A 12,461-nucleotide genomic window follows, 5' to 3' on the forward strand; every position below is an offset into this window, starting at 1 on the left:
TGTACATAGATTCCTTTTCATTATAGGTTACTACAAGATATTGAATATAGTTCCCTGTGCTATATGGTAGGACCTTGTTGCTTATCTATTTAATATATAGTAGTTAGTATCTGCAAATCATGAACTCTCAATTTATCCCTCCCCCTCTTCCCAGCTGGTAACCGTAAGTTTGTTTTCTATGTCTGTGAGTTGATTTCTGTTTTGTAAATAAGTTCATTTGTATCATTTTTTTTAAGATTCCACATATAAGTGACATCATATGATGTTTGTCTTTCTCTGTCTGACTTACTTCATTTAGTATGATAATCTTTAGGTCCATCCCTGTTGCTATAATTCATTCTTTTTTATGGCTGAGTAGTATTCCATTGTATAAATATACCACAACTTCTTTATCCAGTCATCTGCTGATGGACATTTAGGTTGCTTCCATGTCTTGGCTATTGTAAACAGTGCTGCTGTCAACACTGGGATACATGTATCTTTTCAAATTAGAGTTTCCTCTGATATATGCCCAGGCATGGGATTGCTGGATCACAGGGTAAGTCTATTTTTAGTTTTTTAAGGGAGCGTTTCCCTCATTTGAAGAGAAGCTGGATTGTGTGTTGGCATATGTAATAGGGAACCACACGACCTGAATCCCGGCCAGTGGGGAAAGGCTCAGCTCCCCTACAAGATTTGGAAAGCAGACATGAGGAGTTGGGTCAGGGTTGCTGTCACAGGAGCAGGGAGCCAGGGCTTTGGCATTTGGCAAGTGTGACAGTGCACCAGCTGCTGGGGAACATTCTGAAAATCACCCTCCATGGCCCTACAGAAGGCCCAGCTGATTTGCGGCAGGTTCCTGGAATTCCTGTGTTTCCTGATTTTCTGAAAGCTGACGGATTTCCCCGGCTTTGCAGCCACCACCACCATCACCCCAGCACAGGTCGTGGTTTTGTAAGCCTCTAAATCACTGTGTCAAATCCCTTCCTGCTTGAAATACCTACAGTAGTTTGTTTTCCTGTCTGAACCTTGACAGGTACAGAAATGAGCACCTTGAAGTGAGGTGCTGCTGACGACAAAAACCTGAAAAGCGCAGCAAGGTGGCAGCCAGTGGGCTGGCTGCCAGAGAGCCTGGTAGACTGTGGCGAAATACTGCCGGTGATGAAAGACTGACGACAGCAACTACTGCCGTTCACAGACAAGTGCCCACTGAGCCTGCTGGCCCAGGGAAAGCGGCAGCAGAGTCGGAATGATGGGTTGCTGAACACCACTGACTGCCTTAACAAGGCATTTCAAGACAAAACTCAGCTCAAGAGAGAACTGCTGCTTCCCAAGCAGAAAAGGAAGGAAGGAGTAAAGCCCAGAAAGCAAAAGTCTCGTGGGTTTTGTAAAAGCTTCCGCAGCCCAAGTAACAGGAGGATAAAACCAAAAACACCCTGACAGAAAGCAGTCTGTGAGGCCTGATTGCCCCAGCATCACAGGAAGGCTGTCACTCCCCACCTCACCCAGGGACTTGTCTCCAAGAGCCCCAGGGAAGCTCCCCTAGACTGAGACAGAAGGATGAGATCAAGGCCAAAGAGAAACAAGACAGGACTGAGAACTCTGTTTAGAAAAGAACTTTGAGTGTGGAACTGACCAGATACAAATAGATCAGAAACCTATTAAACAAACCTGGACCGAAAAGAGCCCACCACCTTTGGGTCCCAAACCCACATTAACACAGGGCAGGCTTTTAAAACTGTACCCCTCCAAAAATAATTTTTTAAAAAGCTGTACCGCTCCCAAGGAGGGCCTCCCCTTCAACACCTCTTTTATAAAGAGGGCATTTTTAATACCTGTGTGAATTCTGATTTGGACAAGCCAACAGTAAAAAGGCACAATCTTTTTTAGAAGTAATAATATTTTTTAGAAATGATATGTTTAAAAAATTTAAAGGTCCTTATCTGTTAGCAAGAAATACTTAAGTATTTCCAGGTGAATGATATGATGTTCAGATTTGCTTTAAAATACTCCTATATGTTCCCATATAATTCTGCTTTTATAATCATTCTGGAGGGCAATTTGACTGTATCTATTAAATATTGAAGATGTGTATGCCTTTTTGACCCAGCAATTCCAATTCTAGAACTTATCCTGCAAAAAACACTTGCTTAAGTATATATATGAGGATGTTAGTGCAACATTCCTTAATAGGGGAAAAACTAATACCTCCAAACAGGGAACTGGATAAATTACATATGGTCTATCCATATAACGGAATATACTGAATACATCTAGAAGGAGGACACAGTTAGACAGACCCTTACAAATAGAGTCCTTAAAGACAACACACACACACAGCACAATCAGTGGCACTCTCTGAGGGATAAGGTTACAGGTCTCTCACTATCCACATTAGTTATATTCTGTAGTGACATTACTACTTTATTTAAAAGCAACAATAGAAAATAAAGACTCCAGGGAAAAAAGGTGGTAGGGGTAAAATGGCAAAATGTCGATCACTGTTGAAACTCGGTGACAGATACACATGAACATTCACTCCATTATTTTCTCTACTTCTGGCATGCTTAACATTTTCCATAAAAAAAGTTAAGCCAAAACAGCAAACCCAAAACCTCCTCCAGGTGATCCTCTAGGTCCATGCCGCCTTCTGACTCGCCAGAACAGAAATGACTTTCAGGAGACCCTGGGAGCCGTGAGATGAACGTGGTCAAAAGCCACCAGGAAAGACTCCCAGGCAGGAGCAGCCGCGGAAGACACTTAACGAGCAGGAAAAGCACCTGTCTTGTGCAAAGCCCAAGACTCCGGGCTTATCCATTACGGCATCCAGTAAGCACTATCCCAATGTGCCTGAGACACAGATATCATAATTTATAAAACAAATAGAATGATAACCTTTGAGAATCTGGATTTGCAGGATTTCACATGAAAAGTCAGCTTTTCATAAACATTCAGTGACTTTACTTACAAAAGTTCAAGCTACGTAGAATTTCTCTGGATGCATGTTTATGTTCGTATGAGGTTTTACCCCACTTGTGAATTACTACAGCAGCCACCACTGTCCCCTGGATGCTGGCAGAAGACACAGCCTCTGGGCTCACAGGGGGCTTTATTACTCATGGTACCACAAGGCATGCGAGCATCAGAGTACCTGCGCTGGTTCCCCATACCCTGAAGTCCTGCAGGGTGACAAGATGGGCCCGGATGACACCTGCACACGCCATGGACTGCTTTATAGGAGGGACCGAGGGCCAATCGCCCAGCTCATCCTGAGCCCCCAAACCTGTGACTGTGACCTTACCTGGAAGCACGGTCTCTGCAGGTGTTATTAAGTTAAGGTGCATGAAATGAGTACACCCTAGTTACCTGTATGGGCCTGGAATCCAACAAGTGTCCTTATGGGAGACACATGGAACAAGCAGAGTGGTGGTTGGCTGCCATGGGCTGGAGGGAGGGGGAAAGGGAGCTGAACTGAGCAGGCAGAGTCTAAGTTGTGCAAGATAAAAAAGTTCTAGAGATCTGCTGTACAGCGATGTGCATACAACTGACAATACTGCACATTTAAAATTTTATTGAGAGGGTAGATCTCATTATATGTTTTGTACCACAATAAAAAAAAAAGAGATGCACACACAGACACAGACGAGGAGGCCATGTGAACACAGAGGCAGGGGCTGGAGGGAGGGATGTAGCCACAAGCCCAGGACCACCAGGTGCCCCCAGAAGCCGGAGGAGGCAAGGAAAGGTCCCCCAGAGCCCTCAGGAGCGCAGGCCTGCTGACACCGTGATCCCAGACAGCTGGCCTCCAGGACTGGGAGAGAATCCATTTCTGTTCTATTAAAGCCACCAGATTTGTGGCAACTTGTTGTGGGAGCCCTAAGAACTTAACGTCGAATGTAACTGATTTTTTTTTAAATTTAAGGAAAACACTCTTTAATTTTTTTCATTAAAGGAAAAAGACTTCCTGAGCATAATAATGTAAGAAGTCACTCAGAAAAGGCTGATTTATTTGACTACATAAAAATTTAAAACTCTAGCACCTCAAGAAAACCTTAAAAATGTTAAATAAATTTTGAAAAAGCCACACAAAGGAGTACTAAGATAAAGAGGAATAAGGCAGCTCTTTAGCTTCTGACAGGGAATCACCTTTTAAGATAAATTATTAAATGAGAAGGATACATTAAAGGGCAGCATGTAAACTCTGTTAACATTTCTTTCAAAAAGTTCACACACTGTGTCAGGCGGAACAATGCCCGTGTCCTAGTCCCTGGAACCCGTGAGCGCCAGGCTGCAGGGCAGAAGGGAAGTAACCGCTAAGGGTGCTGAAGAGCCGACCTGAAAAGGAGGAGATGATCTTGGTTCACTGGAGGGGCCATGTGCTCAGTCACAGGCGCTCACACGAGGCAGAGGAAACAGAGACTGGAAGAGGTGACACCACTGGGGCTGAGGAGGGAGGAAGGGACTACAGGTCAAGGAGTGCAGGAGCCTCTAGAAGCTGGAAAAGACCAGGAAGCAGACCCTTCCCTGGAGCCTCCAGAAGCAGCCAGCCCTGCCAGCAGCAGGATCCCAGTCCAGAGAAACGCACTTGTTGTGTTGTTTTAAGCCACTGAGTTTGTGACAATTTGTTATAGCAGCTGTAAAAAACACACACACTCACACAGTTATGCTCATCTACACACAGGAAGAACTGGAAGGAACACAAGAAAGTGCCAACAGTGGTTACCGAGGGAAGGAGTCCAGATGGCTGGGGGCTGGAAGTAAAAGGGAGACTCACTTTTCACTCTGTGTCCACCTGTGCTTTTTTTATATTATACTTCATATACATTATAATTTTTTAAAGAAATTAAGAACAGTTTAACGGATGAGAGAGATTTTCTTCATGATTCCTTTAAGAAAAATAGATTATGAGATTAAACACTAAGTATATTTATTTTTATATATCATTTTAAAGAAAATGGTGATCCATGAAATAAAATAAATCACAAAAAATTAAAAGTAAAAAGACATAATATACCACTTCACACCTACTAGAATGGCTAGATTCAAAAAGACAGATAATAACAAGTGTTGGCAAGGATGTGGGTAAGTGGGAACTCTCATATGTCGCTGGTGGAAATGCAAAATGGTGCAGCCACTGTGAAAAACAGTTTAGCAGTTCTTCAAAACATTAAACACACTGGAATTTGACACAACACTGTAAAATGATTATGAATCAATAAAAATGTTAAAAAAAAAAAACATTAAACAGAGTCCCGTGTGACCCAGAATTCCTCTCCTAGGTGTACACTCGAAAAAAATAAAAACATATGTCCAAACAATAACGTGTACACAAATGTTCACAGAAGCATTATTTGTAATAGCCAAAGGTGGAAACAACCCAAATGGCCATCAACTAATGAATGGATAAACAAAACATGGTCTACCCATACAATGGAATATTATTCAGCCACAGAAACAAGCTACAACGTGGGTGAACCTTGAAAACATTATGCTAAGTAAAAGAAGCCAAGCACAAAAGGCCATTTATGTGAAATGTCCAGAAAAAGCAAATCCGCAGACAGAACGAGTGGATTAGTGGTGGCCTAGGGCTGGTGGACTGTGGGGGAAATGGGGAATTACTGCTACTGACACAGGTCTCCCTGGGGGATGATGAAAGTGCTTTAACAGATTATGATGATGGTTGCACCACTCAGCATAAATACCTAAAATCACTGATTTGCATAATTTAACCAAGGGAACCTAACAGTAGGTAAATTATACCTCAGTAAAGCTGCTGAAACAGACAAATAAATCGGAGGTGTCAGAAGTCAGAACAGTGGCACCCTTGGAGGCGGCGTGACTGGGACGGGCTGAGGGGACTTCCAGGATACTGGGGATGCTCTGCTTCTCGATCTTGGAGCAGATTACATGGGCATGCTCACTTTCCGAAAAGTAAACAACCCGTACTTACAATTTGTGCAGTTTTCTGTCTGTATGCTATACTCCAATATTAAAAATCGGAAGACAAAAAGCAAGCCAAAGTTAGGAATAAGCAGAGAGTATGCGGAATAAAAGGGATATACACTAAAGAGTGCATTCAGAGAAAGGCAAACAGCCTGCGAAACCGTGTGAATGTCAGAACACTCATGTCCGCCGTGCCCCACCGCCGAGCCCCAGAGCCGCTTTCCCTGTGGTTCTGGTTCCGAGGAGGGCCAGACCTTCCTGCTCTAAGCCCGTCCTCAACTGACTGTTACAACACAGCGCCATCCTGTGAAGGGTGGTGACACTTACTGGCCCTCACACCTGAAGCAGACTAAAACAATCTCATGAATGGGAACAGAGCTCAAGGGCCACTCACATTCCTCGACAGGCCCCACACAGGAGACTAGCTGCCCCGCCGTGCTTGCTCAGAGCTCTTTTGGTCCTGAAACACATCTCCATCTATTTCCCAGACGGCCTCTTTGTCCCAAATGAAAACCCTCTGGGGAGGACTGCCAGCCCCAACACTAATATTGCTTGGTCCTGGCAACTTACAAGAGTTGGAGGTAAAATACAAGACGCTGAGACAAAGAAACATAAAAAACAACAGCCAAAACAAAGACTGCTTGGGGCGAGGAAATATTATTTTATTATTAAGACTATTCCATTCCTACATGAGGAAATCGGTACACCAAAAGTCTTCAGGCCAGACCTCAACAGAAGCCAAGCCTGGAGGCTGGACTGTGTCACAAGTTGGGAGAGGGTGGACCAGCACACCCGGAGGGCCAACCCGCACAGGGGTGGCAGGGAAAGCTGCCTGAGGGTCCTGAATCTCCAGACTAGCATTTTCCAAACTGAGTCCCACAGAACACTAGTGCCCCTCAGACACTAATGGGCAGTCAAAACAGAGGGTTCCGTGAGCAAGGAAATGTACAGTTAAATAAAGAGAAACACGTTTGACTAAGGAATTCCTCTGCGCCTCTCCCTGAACATGCGGCATCTCCAGGGCATGGAGGAGCCTGGGGTGCAGCACACCAGTAACACCCTGTGACTGCTCCAGACCCCCAAATGGAAGACCTTCCAACTGAGCTATCAGAACCCTCTTAGCCAAGTCTTCCCTGAATAAACAACCGACTGACCCAGCTCCCGCGAGGCAGGGTTTCAAAGCCTTTCGGCCAGTGTTATGGCTCTCCCTACTCGCCCTCTAAGAGAAGCTGGAGCAAGTAAGGCAGGGGTCAGCCCAGTGGAGTCTTCAGGACAGACGTGTCAGACCCCTTAGGACAAAAACCAGAAGCTATAACTTGCTTGACAACCACAGCTTAAGCTAAATCCCAGAGCCTCTCTAGAACCGGTAACCATCCCAGTAAGTTCAGGAACCAGACAAGTCAGATTCTTGGGTGTCTCTCCCGAGAAACTTCTTCAAAATAAACTGACCAAAGCACAGGCCCTGTGGCTTACCACTGATTTGTCCAGTTTGTAACCTTATAAAACGATTTTGACACATTTCTTAAGGAGCCTCCCAACTTGAAACTTAGTAGGAAAACTCAACAGCCTGGCCTTTTTACTGGGTAATAAATCCTTCTGCCCTCAGGCAGACCCCCCACCCCGACCCACTGAACCCCACTCCCATCACTCGGGGCACAGCCCAGGGACAGCTGCTGCTCTCAACACAACACCGAACCTTTCCCCTCTCTTGGATGAACTAGACTGGAACGCCTGGAAATTTCCCTAAAAGGAGACACAGTCTATTCGTTGTGCAGAAGAGTTCACAGGGCAGGCCTTAGACAGCTCTCCTTAGAAAGGTCTGCTGGCAAGGCTGTCCCTCGGCTGCCGTCTGGGAGCCCGGATTTGGGCGGGTTCCCACCATTCCCTAAATGGTAAGTGTGACTCACTGTCCCCAAGCTGTTCGTGCAAGCAACATGGCTTATGCTGAACCTGCTTTCCTTGTGGGCGCCCAGGATTTCGGTAAGTTCCGGAAGAGGGTTACTTTGTCACCAGCTCCCAAAAAATATCCCGGCACTGGGTCTCTGACGAACTTCCCTAATAGAAAACGTTTCACATGTGCTGTGACAGTGTGTTGCTGGAAGAATTAAGCCTGTCCTGTGTGACTCCACCTCCCCCGGGAGAGAACTCTTAGAAGCTTGTCTCATTTCCCCTAGACTTGGTCCCATGTCCCTTTTCCCTTTGCTAATTTTCCTCTGTGCCCTCTCACTGTATAAGTCACAAATATAGCCTGAGTCCTGGGTATCCCAGCAAATCAAGCAACCGAGGGGCGGCCTTGGGACCTGCCCCTCAACCCAATTCACACTATTCTTCAGTCTAAATGAATTAACTATCCCCTGTAGTCTGACTGCATCACTGTGGGTGTCAGTAAAGATTTATTAGCACCAGCTATGCACCAGGCACTGTGCCAGGCACGGCAGACACAAAGATCAATGAGGCACAATCCCTGGCCTTGAGGACTCAAGAGTGTGTCCCCATGCCCCCAATTTTAGGTCCTTTACTTAAAAAGAGAGGCCAGGAGAGAGAGCCATGTTCGTGTTTAGATAATATTAAAGGCCAAATTAAGGAGTAGACAGAGTATAAAACGGAGTACATGGTACTTAGATTCTAGTCTCCCAGGACCAACCTGGTAGGAGGCCTTAAAGAGGATGTCTTTCCTCCTTCTGAACACGCCCCTATCCTCTGTCCCAGACCTGCTCCTGGTCCACGTGCACCTTCTGTCCATGAAGCCATAAGCCTCTTAAAGGCAAAGTCCACTATCTGTTCTCTTTCGTGCCCTGTACATACTCAACAAATGACTCAAAGAGGAAATACCAGGTCACATGTCCAATAATCTAGCATTACAGGGGGAACAGAACTTCACTAACAACCGAATCACTAAATTATTACTGTTGACTAATTGGCAACCAATCCTTTTTTATTCATCTTTGTCTTTGTATGTGGGGTATTTCCGACCACAACGAGAGAGAGAGAGAGAGAGAGAGAGAGAGAGAGAGAGAGAGAGAGAGGCGGAGGGTGAGGGCGAGGGCGAGAGCGAGAGCGAGCTCTTGTCCCTTAGGTAACTTCCTTTCCCAGGTCAGACCATCCATATAAACACAATAGTGAGATTAAAAGGGTAAGAAGGATAAAATGGCTGGAATCCTTCTAAAATTACCTTCTAAAAGTTTCATAGTCCTCCAATTAAACTGTATTTTAGAATATGTTTTTCCTAATTACATGCCAAGAAATTATGCACGAGGTGAATTCAGCTGACTAGGCCCCAGGAAACATAAAAAAGCCAAGCTGGATGATCACAGCTGACACTGTTGTGCACTTACCGTAAGTCTGGCGCCACTTTTTAAAATAAATTTAAATTTTAGAAGAGTTTTAGACTTGCAGAAAAATTGTGAAGACAGCATAGAGAATTCTCATATATGCTACACCCAGTTTTCCCTATTATGAACATCTTAAATAGTATGATACATTTGTCCCAGATTATACAAGTTAGTGAACTATCTGATACATCGCTATTAACCAAAGTCCACCCTTTATTCAGATTGCCTTAGTTTGTACCGAACACCTCTTTCTGACTCAGGATCCCATGTGGACACCAGATTACATCCAGCTGTTGTGCCTCCTCTGGCTCCTCTTGGCTGTGACTGTTTCCCAGTTTCCTGGTTTCGTAACACTGACAATTTTCAGGAATGCTGGTCATGTGAGTTGTAAGATGTCCCTCGACTGGAATTTGTCCTCCTGATTAAAGATGGGCTGCGGGTAGGGAGCCGAAGTGCCACTGCGTCACGGCAAGGACGCACACACCAGCAATGTGACTTGTCAACTCAGGCTGAGGCAGTGTCCGTCGGGTTTCTCCACTGCAGTGACTCTCTCTTGACCCCTCTTCCACACCATCCGCTCTGGGAGAAGTCATGTTCCACACTAAAAGAATGAGCAAGAATGTTCCCCTCCTAGAGGGCGGAGCAGTTACACAAATGCTCAGAACCGTTCTACAAGGGAAGCCTGTCCGTCTCGCCATCTACTTACCCAGTCACCTGCACCCGCGTGCGCCCGGGGGTGGCTGTTCCATACTCTGTGATAAGCCAGTACTACTCCATCGTGTCGCTTCAAATAGTTCAGGCTCTGGCCTTTGGAAGCACTTTCAATTGGCCCCTGTGTCCCTTAGACATGCCCCCATCAATAAGGGGTGTGCTGGTTGGTTGGTTTGAGTAGTCTTCACTTTCTGGCACTACAAAATCTTGTGTATTTCCTGTTTCAGTCCCAGGATCAGTCACGTCTCCAAGGAGCCCTGGTTCCTTTTACTGGAGAACGACATTTGTTAAACTCTAGGTGTGAGGCTCCACTTTTCACTTAATGACCTGAATAACCCCACGCAACAGGGACCTGTTAGCCTATCTTACAAATGAGGCACTGGGAGGTTAAGCAGCCGGCCAAGGTCACGTAAGTAAGCACGAGGGCAGGGCTTCTAACACAGGGAATATGCTTCCAGAAGTCACGTCCCAACCACATGGCCAGGGCTGTCTCCCACGAGCAGGACACTGCCGAGGAGATGCAGACGAAGCCCCACAAATGTACTTCCAAGGGCAGTGCCCACGGTAACTGACACTTTCCAAAATAACCAGCTCAGCTGATACGGTCCATGAGAAAGGCAGGATTTGGGAACCCCCCTGCCAGTAGTGGAGGGACATGGTCTGCAGTGTGAGGGACAGTGAAAGCATAGACTCCAGCTGTGACTGGTGCAACCTTCATGACAACCACCACAGCCATGCTTGGTCTTTCCTTATCTGTAACTTTCAAACCTTCTGACACAGTCAGTCCATCAGGCAATCTAGTCACTCAACACTCCCTGACAATGTCTACACTGAGCAGTAACATCGGGCCTTTTATAACAGTAGATAGTTGCTTAACAAACAAAGTGGGAACAACTGGTTCTTAAAACTCTGGTTAAAACACATCCACTAGAATGTCAAAAATTTAAAAGACTGAAAATACCAACTGTTGGCGAAGATGTGGAGTGAAAGGATCTCTTATACGTGGATAATGGGATGAAAAATGGTATAGCCACTTGAGAAAGCAGTGAGGAAGCTTCTTGCAAAGGTAAATATACACTTCCAACCCAATCCAGCAATTCCACTCCTAGGCATCTACCCCAGAGAAATGAAAACACATGTTCACACAAAGACCTGCACATGAAGGTTCACAGCAGCATTATTCACAATAGCCAAAAACTGGAAACACCTGAATGTTCACTAACTGGTAAGTGAATAAACAAACTGCAGCATATTCATAGGCTGGAATTCCACTCAGTGATAAAGAGGACCAAACCACCGACATGCCAGCACATGCGTGAAGCTCAAAAACATGCTTCATGGAAGAAGCCAGATTCAAAAAACCCACATACGTTTATATACACATTTACTACATTTCATTTATATAAAATTCTAGGAAAGGCAACACTTTAGCAATGGAAAGTAAATCAATGATCCCTGAATCCAGGGGTAAGGGGAGGGGAGTGATTGCAAAGGGACCCAAGAGAATTTTTTGGGAATGACACAAAGGTTCTTTTGGAGGGAGGTAATTAGGGTTATTTATTTATTTATTTATTTATTTTTAATGGAGATGTTGGGGATTGAACCCGGGACCTCGTGCATGTTAAGCATGCACTCTACCACTGAGCTATATACCCTCCCCGCAAGAGGTTCTGTATCTTGATGGTGGAGGGGAAGACACTACTGCCAATATTTGCCAAAACTCAACAGACTGTACTCTTAAAATACGCGAATCTTACTGTGTGCAAATTATACCTCAACAAAGCTAATAAAACTGGGAGATTTCACATTAAAACATTCAAGTTAGATCCTTATTCCACAATACACTTAAATATTGGTAAACAGCGGTTAAAAAGCTGAATGTAAAAACCAAACTAAAAGAAATGCACTCATATATTTACCAGCCAATCAGATGGAGATGACCTTTTAACAAAGTTCAGTGAAGCCACAAAGAAGGAAGACCCAGAAGTGAGCCCAGCCACACATTTTAAGGTGTTTATAGCGAAAGCTTCACAAACAAAATGTAAAGGCAAACTACAATCTCAGAAAATGCTTGCAACAAATATAACAGCTAATATATTTAATTATAAAAACCATTTACAAATAAGTAAGTGAAATACTAATATCTCTCAAAGACAAAATGGACAAAAGGGCATAAGATGATTCACTTGGGAGACAAAAATCGCCAGTAAGAAAAACTCCTAGTATTCAAAGGAACACATAGTTTAAAATAACTGCTTTTTAAAAAAAATGAGACTCTTCCATCTATCAAATTGGCAGAAGTTTGCAAGACTGTGGTGAGGTGGTGGCCACACGACACAGCACAACCAACTGCGAAACCATTTTCAACGTAACACAAGACCACTGAAGACATCACCTCCCCCCCTGTGGAGGTGCACCTCGCGGGGAAAGGGGAGTGTCACAGACTCTCATTTTCCCCCTATCACTTCTGTATTGTATGAATATTCTACAATAAAC

At 44.7% G+C, this 12,461-nt stretch overlaps 1 protein-coding gene and 1 long non-coding RNA gene across 11 annotated transcripts in view; both read right to left on the reverse strand.

The window, feature by feature from the left end:
- Positions 1-12,461, reverse strand: part of MOK (MOK protein kinase) — a 44,359-nt gene that overhangs the window by 26,729 nt on the left and 5,169 nt on the right. The gene's annotated exons all lie outside the window — the stretch shown is intronic.
- Positions 9,450-10,233, reverse strand: LOC140697008 (uncharacterized). Its single transcript, XR_012073829.1, has 2 exons — positions 9,961-10,233; positions 9,450-9,855 (listed from the first exon to the last, which is right to left on the reverse strand). It is a non-coding gene; the product is annotated as an uncharacterized lncRNA (long non-coding RNA).

Source organism: Vicugna pacos, chromosome 6 (assembly GCF_048564905.1).
Source record: "Vicugna pacos chromosome 6, VicPac4, whole genome shotgun sequence".
NCBI lineage: Eukaryota > Metazoa > Chordata > Mammalia > Artiodactyla > Camelidae > Vicugna > Vicugna pacos.